This window comes from Asterias rubens, chromosome 3, assembly GCF_902459465.1.
Source record: "Asterias rubens chromosome 3, eAstRub1.3, whole genome shotgun sequence".
In the NCBI taxonomy this organism is placed as follows: domain Eukaryota; kingdom Metazoa; phylum Echinodermata; class Asteroidea; order Forcipulatida; family Asteriidae; genus Asterias; species Asterias rubens.
The window spans coordinates 1,711,351-1,723,842 of NC_047064.1; positions in this window are offsets into that span (position 1 = coordinate 1,711,351).

A 12,492-nucleotide genomic window follows, 5' to 3' on the forward strand; every position below is an offset into this window, starting at 1 on the left:
GTCTAACATAACGATGCGCCTAAAATATATTTACTTCGCTGCTGCATACAAAAAGTGAAGCATCAATTTTGAAATGGATGACATTATACGATCCCAATTATTGTTTTTCATTTGTAGGTGAAAGAAAATGACATATCACTGGGATGGCTGAACAGTCGTTTTGGAAAGAGTACAATTAAAATAGAATTTACAAAGTACATTCCAGTTGGTACATGCCCAACTGTTTGTACAATAATCTGTTTATACATGTTGTTGTTGTGTTCGATACATATCTCACAAGAATGTCTTGCCAACCGGTGAAACTCAACATAATTTCCTCAAATTGTTTACGATTACACTGATAAAAGTGTACACACGTATCCACCTTCTTAGTTTTTTAGATTCGAATTACACCACTTGTTTTTCCGATTAATCACTGTCATATAAAATTTCCCAGAAAAATGCAAAACCTCCGATTTAAAAGGCACAAGTTTTTCTTTGACGTCAATCGCAATATCTTGCCAAAATGAACAACAATTAATGAAACTGGAAACTTCTTAGGATCTGCCATTATCATTCAACAATTTTCATTTATCGAGGGGCAGAGCACCGTAACGAAGCAATATGTACAAGCAGACCCAATTTCAAGAAACCAATTTGACGGGTTGAAATGTTCAGGGGTGAAATCAGAGATCACCTCAGTCTGGTATCCGCTGTTTGTGATTGTCAATATGTTACTAAACAAGAGCAGCACCAGTTTAGACCAGCTTCATTCGCGTGAACGGGTCACCGACGGTAAGCTATGTCGACCTGCGTGACGAATCAAGAAGGCGCCCGTGTTCTGCCCGCTTTGAGCGGCGGCATAAGAGGCTGAGGCGCGGTCCTTTTCTCGGTGTGTCCTCGGTCTTCTGCTACTGATTTATGGACTGCTTGAAGAGCAGTGGAAAGGCAATCTGATCGTCTGCATAGTTTAGGCACCTGTCTCGATACGTAAAAAGCCATACGTTGTCAGAATCTCGATATTTTCCAGATCACATTTTTCTTCTTCTGCCATCGACCGGTTATTGTTCTAAACAGAACAACGTGTAGAGAACAACATGTTTATTGTGACAATTCAAATGACTTTGTTAATAAATAATAAGTAGAAGAATGCATCTAAGAGCGACTGATGCTCTTATTTTTTTTAATGCAGCTATGTTTTTCATGTCTATAGAGAACATAATTGAATTTCGTTTAAAAACGGTATTTACAACATAAAGAAAACAACTTTTTGAGATAATTATTCTAATGTAATAAACTAGTGCAAAAAAAAAAAAAAAAAAAAAAAAAAAAAAAAAAAACACGTTTATGGCCAGACGTTTTGACCCTCTAGCTGAGTCTTTCTCAAAATGCTAAAATGACAGTACTACATAGATGAACAGGTATAGGTGTAACATGCTTGTTAATATCGTTATGTATAGGTCTAACCATGTCCTTTCTCCGTAGTCCAGTGAAGAGACATTTTAACTTGTGACGAAGAGTTGGTTTAAAAACGGTCGAGTGATTGTGGAAAACATTGCCTTAATGAGTTGTGTAAATTATGTATGCAGACGCGACACCGAAAATACAAATTACAAAGAAAAAACAATACTAACGAACAGATGGTGTTGTTTAAATCCTGACAAATAAACCTCAGCAATTTCCCTAAAAACAGCACCGCGAGAAACAAAACAATAATAAACAAAAAACAGATTGATCTCAAAATACTCCCATCGATTTACGATGACACTCGTGAAACTCAATATTTGCTTTACCTTTTTTCTTCGGGAAATCTAGTATTCAATTTCCCCTTCGAAAACCAAAAATGGCGAAGAAGAATGACTGTGTTGACAGTATCCTAACATATTTACAACATAACGTTTGCAGTGACATTTTTACGTCTTTGTAAAATGCAGTATATTTGTGTCCCCTTAAAGGCACTGGACACTATTGGTAATTGTCGAAGACCAGTATTCTCACTTGGTGTATCTCAACATATGCACAAAATAACAAACCTGTGAAAATTTGAACTCAATTGGTCGTCGAAGTTGCGAGATAATTCTGAGGTCTCGAAATCAATTTCGTGGAAAATTATTTTTTTCTTCAAAACTACTCCACTTCAGAGGGAGTCGTTTCTCACAATGTTTTTTACTATCAACAGCTCTACATTGCTCGTTACCAAGAACGTTTTTTTTGCTAACAATTATTTTGAGTAATTACCAATAGTGTCCAGTGCCTTTAAGCCCATCGCACTCGTGGAAAATCCCACCCATAGAATATCCCAATAACACGAGTGATTACTGATGAATGCTTTGGGCCAACGAGGTCCCACTAATCGAAAATTTATCATCTGATATTATTTGCCCAACTCATCTCTCCATTTCTGGAGTATGTCGTTGACCTGTTTAGTAAACAAAGAGCGGGTTTTTGATCTTTCTGATCGGTGCCGACAACCAGGGTGTGCTTGTGTTTTAAAGCTGACTGAGATTGGAGCTGTTTACGAATTGTGGCTGAGCCGCAAACCTGGACGAACCATCAAGTACGGTGTTTTTTTTCTGATTTCAAATACTTTCAAAACAAACCTTCTGATTCATCCATTAGGTTTTCGTTTCTGATGATGCCTTGTTTAGGTTTCGGTTCTATGTCGATAGTCGCAGTTTTCTTTCAAAAATCTCAACTTTAGAACGATTTTTATTTATTTTTATTTTGAGGAGGATGTTCTCTCAATTGAATTTTCGAATTTGAATTTGGACTGATTTCATGTTTGTCACACTAGGGGTAACGTTGCCATGGTAATACAAGTGGCTAGTTTGTAGTAGGACTCCCCACGGACCCCTATTCTTATTGTTGATGTGCAGGAATTTAAGACGAAAAAGCCGGGAAATTGTTTCTTGTTGGATTTACGACCAAGGGTAGTACAAAGAGGAGACCCCACGGGACGGGGGAGAAGTTGCAAGGCTGTTTTTGTTTTCTTCTAAGTATACCTCAATTCTTGTTTTCATATCTAGTATAGCTGTCTGTTCCTTTCACATCTCGCCACCCCTGTCCCCCCCCCCCCCCCCTGTCCGCCATGCGGCTCCAGCGTTCTTCAAGACTCCCTAACAGTCGACCGGGGCTTCAGCAGCTTCAGCACTCCTCCACATAAATCCTGGACCCGCTTGACAGTTCTCCCGTCAAGAATTGGCCAGGGAAATTTACTGGGAGCGGGACTCAAAGGCGAGGCCGCCCGGCTCAGCTCGGCTCGGACCAAATCGGCGCTGACATGGGTTCCATTAGCGTACCGTACATGATTTACATCCTTGCATAGATTTGGTATCGAGGTAATGTAAATTTACCTTAAACATTACTAGCAGTGAAATGTATTTACTCTGCATGGGAAATATGCAGGTTGTGGTTTAGAGAGAGAGAGGAAGAAAGGGAGAGAGTGCCCACAAGGTTTGTTAACATCGATTCTAAAATTACAAAAGCTCACATCATGCCTGCAAGATAATTAGCATTTTCACAACCAGAGTTAAAACAATGAACCTCGATATACTGTGGTGCAATTTTCCCTTTTATTAAAATCAAAATGATAGTTTGAACGTTCATATCACACACTCGCAAACAGGTGCCCAAAAGATATGGAGGACAATCAATGCGGATTTGGTGTGTGATTTTGCAAAACCATATCCCAAAGATAATTAGCATTACGACTACGAGAGCTGAAACAATGAACCCTGTTGTGAAATTTTCCCAATTATTATTCTTAACAAATCAAAATGAACATTTTTACTTTTATATTAGTATGGCCTTCAATCAATATGGATTTGGTCATTGCCCCCCCCCAAAAAAAAAAAACAAAAAAAAAAAACGATGATGACCCCGTACTCCTTTATGACGACAATAAAGTATCACTGGAAAATTCATAAACTTTGATAATTTCCACATGAAACATGACGATTGGGAAATATCTTAAAGTATTTACGACCGTTTTGTTTTTACGGTTTCTTTAGGGCCATGGCGGACCGGGTAGGGCCATAATGGTTTCAAAATAATTGAATTAATTATTTCGTGGGAGGGCGCTTTGCTGCGCTCAAAATCGTATAATGATTTTGCCCTCTAGCAAAATAATGTGAAATAATCTTGTTGATCACTGATCTTTTTTTCAATTAAAACATCTTACTTTAGGCCTTCATTATATTATTCGCCAAATAATGTGCAGTATAGATGTCAACTACTGAGCAATCCCACAACACCCAGAAACATTTATTACATAAATTAAAATTAAACTGACGCTACATAAATTTGTCCGATGAGGCCACATACTATTTTATGTTATCTGGGCCACGGTACAGTTACATTACAAATTCGCTTCGACTGTAATGACTGAATGTAAATAATAGATGAGAAAGACCAACTAAATTTATTGTTGACGATTTCACACATTTAGCTTTATTTCACCGCTCGCTGTGATTTAGTACGTGGTCTATTTCTCACCGTATCACAACACACAGTAGTAACACCAAGTCATAAAGGGTCATTAAATTGCCCAACCTTTCTCTTTGACGTATCCAAGCATAGTATTTTAGTCCAACCAAAACCGAAATAAAGTTTATGTATATTGCAAGAGCCTCTGTCATGCGCAACACACATAAAAAAACAATGGCAGTGGACACTATTGGTAATTACTCAAAATAATTATCAGCATAAAACCTCACTTGTAATGGGGAGAGGTTGATGGTATAATACACCTTGAGAAACGGCTCCTCTAAGGTGACGTAGTTTTCGAGAAAGAAGTAATTTTTCACGAATTTGATTTCGAGACCTCAAAGTTCAGAATAAGAGGTATCGAAATCAAGCATCTGAAATCACACAACTTAGTGTGACAAGGATGTTTTTTCTTTCTTTCATAGTATATTGCCACTCCGACGACCAATCGAGCTCAAATTTTCACAGGTTTGTTATTTTATGCATATATTGAGATGCACCAAGTGAGAAGACTGGTCTTTGACAATTACCAATAGTGTCCACTACTTTAAGTACTTAAAACAATAACTACAACGAAGTAAAGGTTCAAACAACTGAAAATCTGAAGAGACTCAGCTTCGCAAGTTATGAAGACATAAGTCGTTCCAAAACAAAGGTGTTATGAAGTAGAAGGCTCTTTCATCATATCATTTAGTTGCCAATGAGGTTTGAGTAAATAAACTTTCAACTTTTCTTGCGTTGTTTGCAGCTTTTGATGCCCCTCACTTGAACATCCCCCCCCCCGTGACACATCATCTCTCCGGTGCTGGAATTCACCCTGCCGTGGACAACAGTCGGTTATAAAGAATATGATTACCGTAATCTGCTATCTGATAGTTTTTTTTTAGTTTTGCAATAAAACATGAGCGCTGTGGATAAGACAGCGCCGTCAACGTCGAATCTCGAGCACCAGACAAACAAATAATTCGATATGGTAGTTCTGGCGATCAGAAATCAGTTGTGAGCGTTTTCTTTTATTAGGATTTCTACGATACAAAATAAACAAATCTGAAAGCAAGTGTTCTCAAAAACAAGCGGGTGAAAAGGTAAATGAAATACAAGCACAGCATAAATGTGACTATTATGTCCGTTCAATGTGTGTGCACTGCTTGAACGAGAGACTACTAGAGTGGTCGATGCCTTGAGGCAAGTCTGTTTAGTCACCATGGAACGCCCTCTTGAGGGTAAAACCTAACACTGATCATTGGCTTTAGACATTCGCTTGATGGGAAGAATATGGGATTGGCAAACTCGTTTAGTTTGAACACGCAAGAGTACATGTAGGCCTACAACAATTATAACAAATTATGAATAAAATAAAATAAAACATAATATCAACTAAAATTCAAGAAAATACAAAAAAAATCATTTTTGTGAGTGTACTCAAGAAGGATGAATCCCTGATTTAACTTTTTTTTTTTTAATGGGCTTTTGGTCGTCTTAGGATTGGTGTAGATTTTCTTATGTATTTATTGGCTTGGGGCCGATTGTCATGGATACCAAATTACTTCAGTCTTGCCCTTTGCGAGATAATAATGAAAGAAAAATCACACCCTTGTCACACGAAGTTGTGTGCTTTCAGTTGCTTGATGGACCTCAAATTCTAAATCTGAGGTCTCGAAATCAAATTCGTGAAAAATGAATTCTTTCTAAAAAAAGTACATTACTTCAGAGGGAGCCGTTTCTCACAATGTTTTATACTACAAACAGCTCCTCATTACTTATTACCAAGTAAGGTTTATGCTAATAGTTATTTTGAGTAATTACCAATAGTGTCCACTGCCTTTAAACCGGAGCAAACTTTCCACAAAAGCTGCCTAAGCAGAGCTAACATTTTCTGCTAAGCAAATACGAGCAGGATACCAGTCACTTATGTTATATGTACAATGGCATGTTGGCCGGTAGTCCTAATCTAGTAAGCATCATTTCGTTTTGCTTAGCTGTCATTCTTCAATGGTACATCAGTAGCCGATAGCCAAATCCTTAGCTAAAGCCGCATTTTCGGGTCATAACCTACTCACTTTCCCTTGCAATAGTCACATGTTGTAGCCATTATTGTTTCGTTTCTCGAGTTCGACTCGGCACCATAGTGAGGCCGACAAAACACCAATAGTCAGGTCTCTTCGGAGGAAATACGCGCTAGCGTTGTAGTTACCATTCTGTAGTCAGGCACTCCAACATATGACGCATATAACTGTCTCCAAAATAGTCTTCACTAAAACCCTTCTCACATCGTGACGTCATCGTTCAAATACAGACACACTAGCCACAAACGTTGGAATTGGATCATTAACCGCCTTTTGCTCTACACCCAAATGATCGAGCAATCAGGTAGCTAGTCACGTGACACGATAATGAATTAGTTAGTGTGTTAAGGTCCTTGCGGTGTGTATGTGTATACATAGGCCCTATTTGTCAGCAGTTAAGTGGGTCCACATCGGGGTTTATGGACAGTCAAACTACTACTAGGATTCAATAAATCCTTGCCAAGCTCTTTTTATTGACTAAGGGGTAAGTTTCCTTATGTGGTTATTCGAACCACCTTTAAAACATTAAGAAAGCATTTTGAGGTGTTATTCTCTTCCCCCTTCAAGGTATCAAGGTCAACTACACGACGTATCCAAAGCTAGTGACTTTAAGGTAGCTACACGAACTCGGATTAAGAAATCAAAACTGAAGTAAAAACTTGTTGATTTTTATTTCATAAAATTATGTTTTAGTCATACCATAGAACAAGGAACGACCATACCTGAGAAGAACTTGAGAGAAGAACGTGGACATTTTCGTTTTGCAGAGTGTAACGCACGAATCAAGTATTAGAATTAAGAAAGACCTTCTTAGTTTGTGATAGTTTTTAGCGTCCAAATCAGTTTGGGGCAAATTGATGATTTAGTTTGATTTTGACGACAACGGATCATCCAGGGGATCACCGAGGGAGAATTCGAAATAACCATCAAAGTCAAGGTAAGTTTTAGGACCGAGTATTGTGACAGCGAAGTAAGCTTTATTGTTCAGTTTCATTCAGTATTACTATAGTCACTGTGAACTAGCTGATCTATGAATTTTCCTTTTGATTTTATAAAGCAGTGGACAGTTGAGTAGAAAATTGTTCCATTTATTATTATGAACTATTCTGTAAACGTTTGCGCGCTTAAATAATAATATGAGTGTAAAACATAGCTTTACATCAATTCATAAAATATGAACTTGAAAAGAACAACAAATAGTATTGCAATTATCTGATAACAAAATTGTACACGCAGACGGTCTTACCAACACTATATAATACAATGCTATACAACATGTTACCCGTTCATTTTTTTTCCGTGTAGTCCACAACCCACATGCCGTGGATCGACGCGTATGACGGGGCAAAGTTGTTGAACGTTCACGGTACTATCTGAACCGTGACAGTAATCACTGCCACATAAAAACCCATAGCACTGCGTTTGCCGTGGTGCCGTTGTGTATAATCCCGAAGTCTTACTGACATGTTGGTGAAACAAATCATTACAACTGAATATCTGGGAAGTTGGTAAACAGCACCTTCTTAGATCCAATGGGGGAATTGGTAATCAATATTATACTGAAACTGGGCAAGACGTTCAAGTTGAGCTACAGTGGTTTAGTTTTATGGATTAACAACTCTAAGTTCATTAAACAAAAACGCCCATAGTGAAACGCAGCAGAGTGTTCACTGAGGCAAAATTTACTAAATCGCGTTTAGTGTGGTGTACACAATTGAAAACATGGGTGACGTCACAAGAGGGACGGAATTATAATCCGAGTGTGTTAAAATAACAAGAATATATTTTGTGTTGGTAGAAATAAGTGTTATTTTAAACACCCCAAACGATTTTTTTTTTTTTTTTATAATTTTGACAACACCATGGTGTCAATTTTAACACCCAAGCGGACTGATATTGCGCAATCGTATTCAGGTAACGTCATGTAACACTTTCTTTTACCATTTTCCTATTGTGAAAAAGGCTCTGGATTTTAAGAAACAGTTATTTGTTAGGCAAACTTTCACTTATTTGTTTGCAATTATATCGCAGGTTTTGTCATGTTTGAGTTATAATCGATAAACAAATATATCCCTCCTCTTCTTCGATTGGTTTGAGCAGCAAAGGATAACCAAATATTTCCCTTCCACTTTTCGACTGGGTTACGTTTGGGTATGCAACAGGGGATATACAATTCTATCCCCTCTTCCTCTCTGCTGGGTTTGCGGATCAGATTCTTACTTTGTTCTCACATAAATATTCGATGGAAAAAAACAGCACGACTTCAAGTTGCTTTGTACTACCAAAAGTAAAAATGAAAAATTGTAGTTAAAAATAAACCTGCTACAACAGGTTTATTTTAAGGTACAGCTGTATAATTTGTTTAAAGTGCAAAAATATAAACCAAATTACAAACCATCTTTAAAAAAAAATAAAACAATAAATACAAATCTTAAGTTAATCTCAAGTGAAATCAGATCAAACCTGCAAGTGTTTTTGAACACCTTCTTAGGAAACAATAACATAAATAACCACGATGGCTTTTATAGGCTTAGTCTCTTTAACTCGCAGCACAAACGCATAAATTGTCCTCATAGCCGTAACGCGGCAACTTTACGGCCATCTATCTCGAATAAACGTCATGTTATTTTTATGCTGGGTACGAGATTTAAGGAAACTGTCGGATTCGTCAGTAACGTCGGTAACTCACTAGCAATAAACTAGGATGGATGTAGTGTGCCGTACTCACGAATGAAATTATGGTTATTAAAGTTTGTCTATCAAGTGATTTATGCAAATGCCGAAAGTAGTTTATTGATGATACTATTAGAATACTTGACAGGGTTTATCTCTCTTTGTGTTCTTGACAAATCATCAGGTTTAAACCAGGTTTAAACAAACTTTAAAACATATCGTTTTAATTAAGTGTATGCATAAAGTTGTTTTTAGCTGTATCCCTATATCCCTAGTTGTACTTTCTATACATTATTTACTTGTTATGTAGTAGTGCCATGAGCACATTTAACTGGATGTATGTGCCTTATACAATTTCACTATAATTGTTTTTTTTTAATAATTATTTGGTATTTCTTCAAGGCTTAGTGTATCTTAGTGCCCCTTTTAATATATTACTTCATTTTTGTGTATGAATTTGTCCCACAGGTGCTGTTAAGAAATGTTTTCCGACAATACAATTAAATTTATTTTATGTAATGCAATATGAACACAAATTCCACTTAAAGTGTTATAAATAGATGGCAAAGTATTAGTGAACCACCAGAATTTTCTGATGAACTTAAAGTACTGAACAAAAAAAACCGATAAATTGACTGAATTTATTATTTTTTAACAATGTTACCATCCCTTTAATTGGCCTTTAATATCCTGCGCCTTGAACACCCAGCAGGGTGGATATGTGCGCATTACAAGTCTTATTATTATTATTATTATTATTATTATTCTTCTCTTGGGACGAGTGATTGACAAATCGATAAACCGATAAACCTAAAAATATTATCAAAATATTGTTGCCATATTTTTAGCTACCACTAAATTACCAAAAAAAATTTTCACAGTAGGCATATTGAACGACCGAACTGTGAAGTTTTAAATGAAATTTAAAATCTTTAGACAACTGAAATCTACATAAAGCATTATTTAAAGATTCCTTCATCAATACATATTTTGTTTTGATAAGGATGAGCACTTTGATTGAAAAATCGAATAGTTGTGGTTTTGTTTGAGACATGTGGCAGTAAATTTATTAGTTTATACATTTGTTTTACCGGTTGTACATGTAAGTAAGCGAACTGAGACCTTTAAAATGAATTAAAAATGTACCATGACCATGCTTTGTATACAAATGAAATATACATTCAAAATTATTTAAAGACAACCAGATATTTTTTATAAACAAAATATTTGATAAGGCTTGACTACTTGATTGAAGACTTTGAATGATATTGTGTGGTTTTATTTCAGGCATAACATTTGTGACAGTCACAAAATGTCATTTAACTAACACACGACTAAACAAAACATTAAGTAGCAAGCAAACATTATAGTCGGTAGTCGTTTAAAACGGTCCCGTAAAAACCTTGAAATAATTATAATAATATTCCAAACATGTTACCATGGAAACGCAAGAGGAAACCAAAAGCAGAGATTTGCCTTAAAAACATTAAAAACAAAAATGGAATTGGCTGTCAGTTCTGACGACACCCTGTCCCGTTGATGAAATGCACCATACAAGGCTAAAAACATAAATATCAATTTGTTGCGTGTGGTCGAGAAACACATTTCCCCCAAAGCTGTGGTCTCGGGTTTAGTAGATAGTCAGATTGATTACTCCCAAAACTCAGCGAGATAATTTCTAATGGATTGACACCCAAAACCCCGTCTCTCAATTCCTCTCTCTGAAATTTCATTAAGATGATTACACTTCTATAAGCTAGTTTCCCTTTGTGTGGTAGAAACACAAACATGTACATGTATTATGAATTGCTTCATCAAATTGTGGAAGGGGGGGGGGGTGTAGAGTCATCAAGTGTCTAATGATTTGAGATGGTGTTTCCGTAACATAATCGGGAAGAATTAAGCACTTCAATAGAGCTACTCAGACGACAGGGCAGTTGTTATAACAATCAGTCTGTTGATGAACTATAAAACTGAGATATAGAAGAAAGGATGAAAGTACTTTTTGGTGTACATCCATTGACAATATTTGTAAAGGGCATCGTGCATTGTCTTTACTTTAGTTAAGTTAACTAATTAATATTTGTTTAGAAATTTATTATTTGAGAATCATTTATGAAACAATTAATGAACCAATTCAACTGATGACCCTGGAATTGGATCGTCTATTATCTTAACTTTCCTTTGTTTTTGAAGTCAGAGTAGGGCTAGTGTAGGATATTGTTAAGTCATCAAACAAAAATACTTCAGATTTGTATTTGTAAACAATGTTTACCCTTGTGTCTAGAAGATCACGTGACTAATAATCATTGACCGGGAGATTACAAATACAACCTCGGGAGACAGGATGGTCGTCAACAAATCAATAATGTTACTGGTGTGGATTGATAAATAATCACTGAAATAGATCTATGCTAAGCATCAAACTGCGCCAAGAATCAATGTAGCATGACATTTGTTTATGTTGTTGCCACTTTTGAGATTTTATTTTTTTACATTTTCTTTTGTTTCCAGTTTTTTTTATGAGTTATTATAGCATGCCTAGTAATCTATAATTGCCAAACTGTATAATTACTACAAGCAATGGGATTAGCATAATTTGTTCTAATGTCGAAATAGATAATTGGCAGTTGAGTATGCGATGATATAATTCAGTTTGTTTCATGGCCACAAACATTATTGGTATGTAACTTTCACAGGGTACAAATTGTATTCGAGTATATCAATCCGTATATGGAACGCCACTGCAAGGGGACAAAAATCACCTTATTTAATTAGCGAAACGATGCGCCTGTTATATTTCTCATTAGTTTCATCAATATCTGTAAATTAACTTGAAATTATAATTTGTCAAATCTGTTTTAAACGAAATGGAAATGCATTAACATAAAAACAAACAATTTGTACACCAGTGCAGGTTCTAAAAAACATATCATGCACTGAAAAACAGGTCCTCTTTTTCAAGACGGTGGATTTGTCATCTTCCAACACGTAAATAGCAATATAATTTTAGGAACTGGAGCGGAAAAAATGTGGACAAAAATAACTTTTCACACGTAATGGCTCCATAAATATCGCTCTCTTAAAATGTCTGTCGCATTTTCCGGGGGGTGTTTGAACCGAAATCTGAGCTTGTCATTAAAATACACCGTTCTTGTTCCTCGGGATATTCAAGAAGAAGAGTTTCCAAAACATGAGGTGTTACTTTTGAGGACATTTTGGAAACTCTCACGTAACGTTAGCCAAGGATTAATTTTGTCCTTGTCGAAACTGTTGATTTATTCTTGAA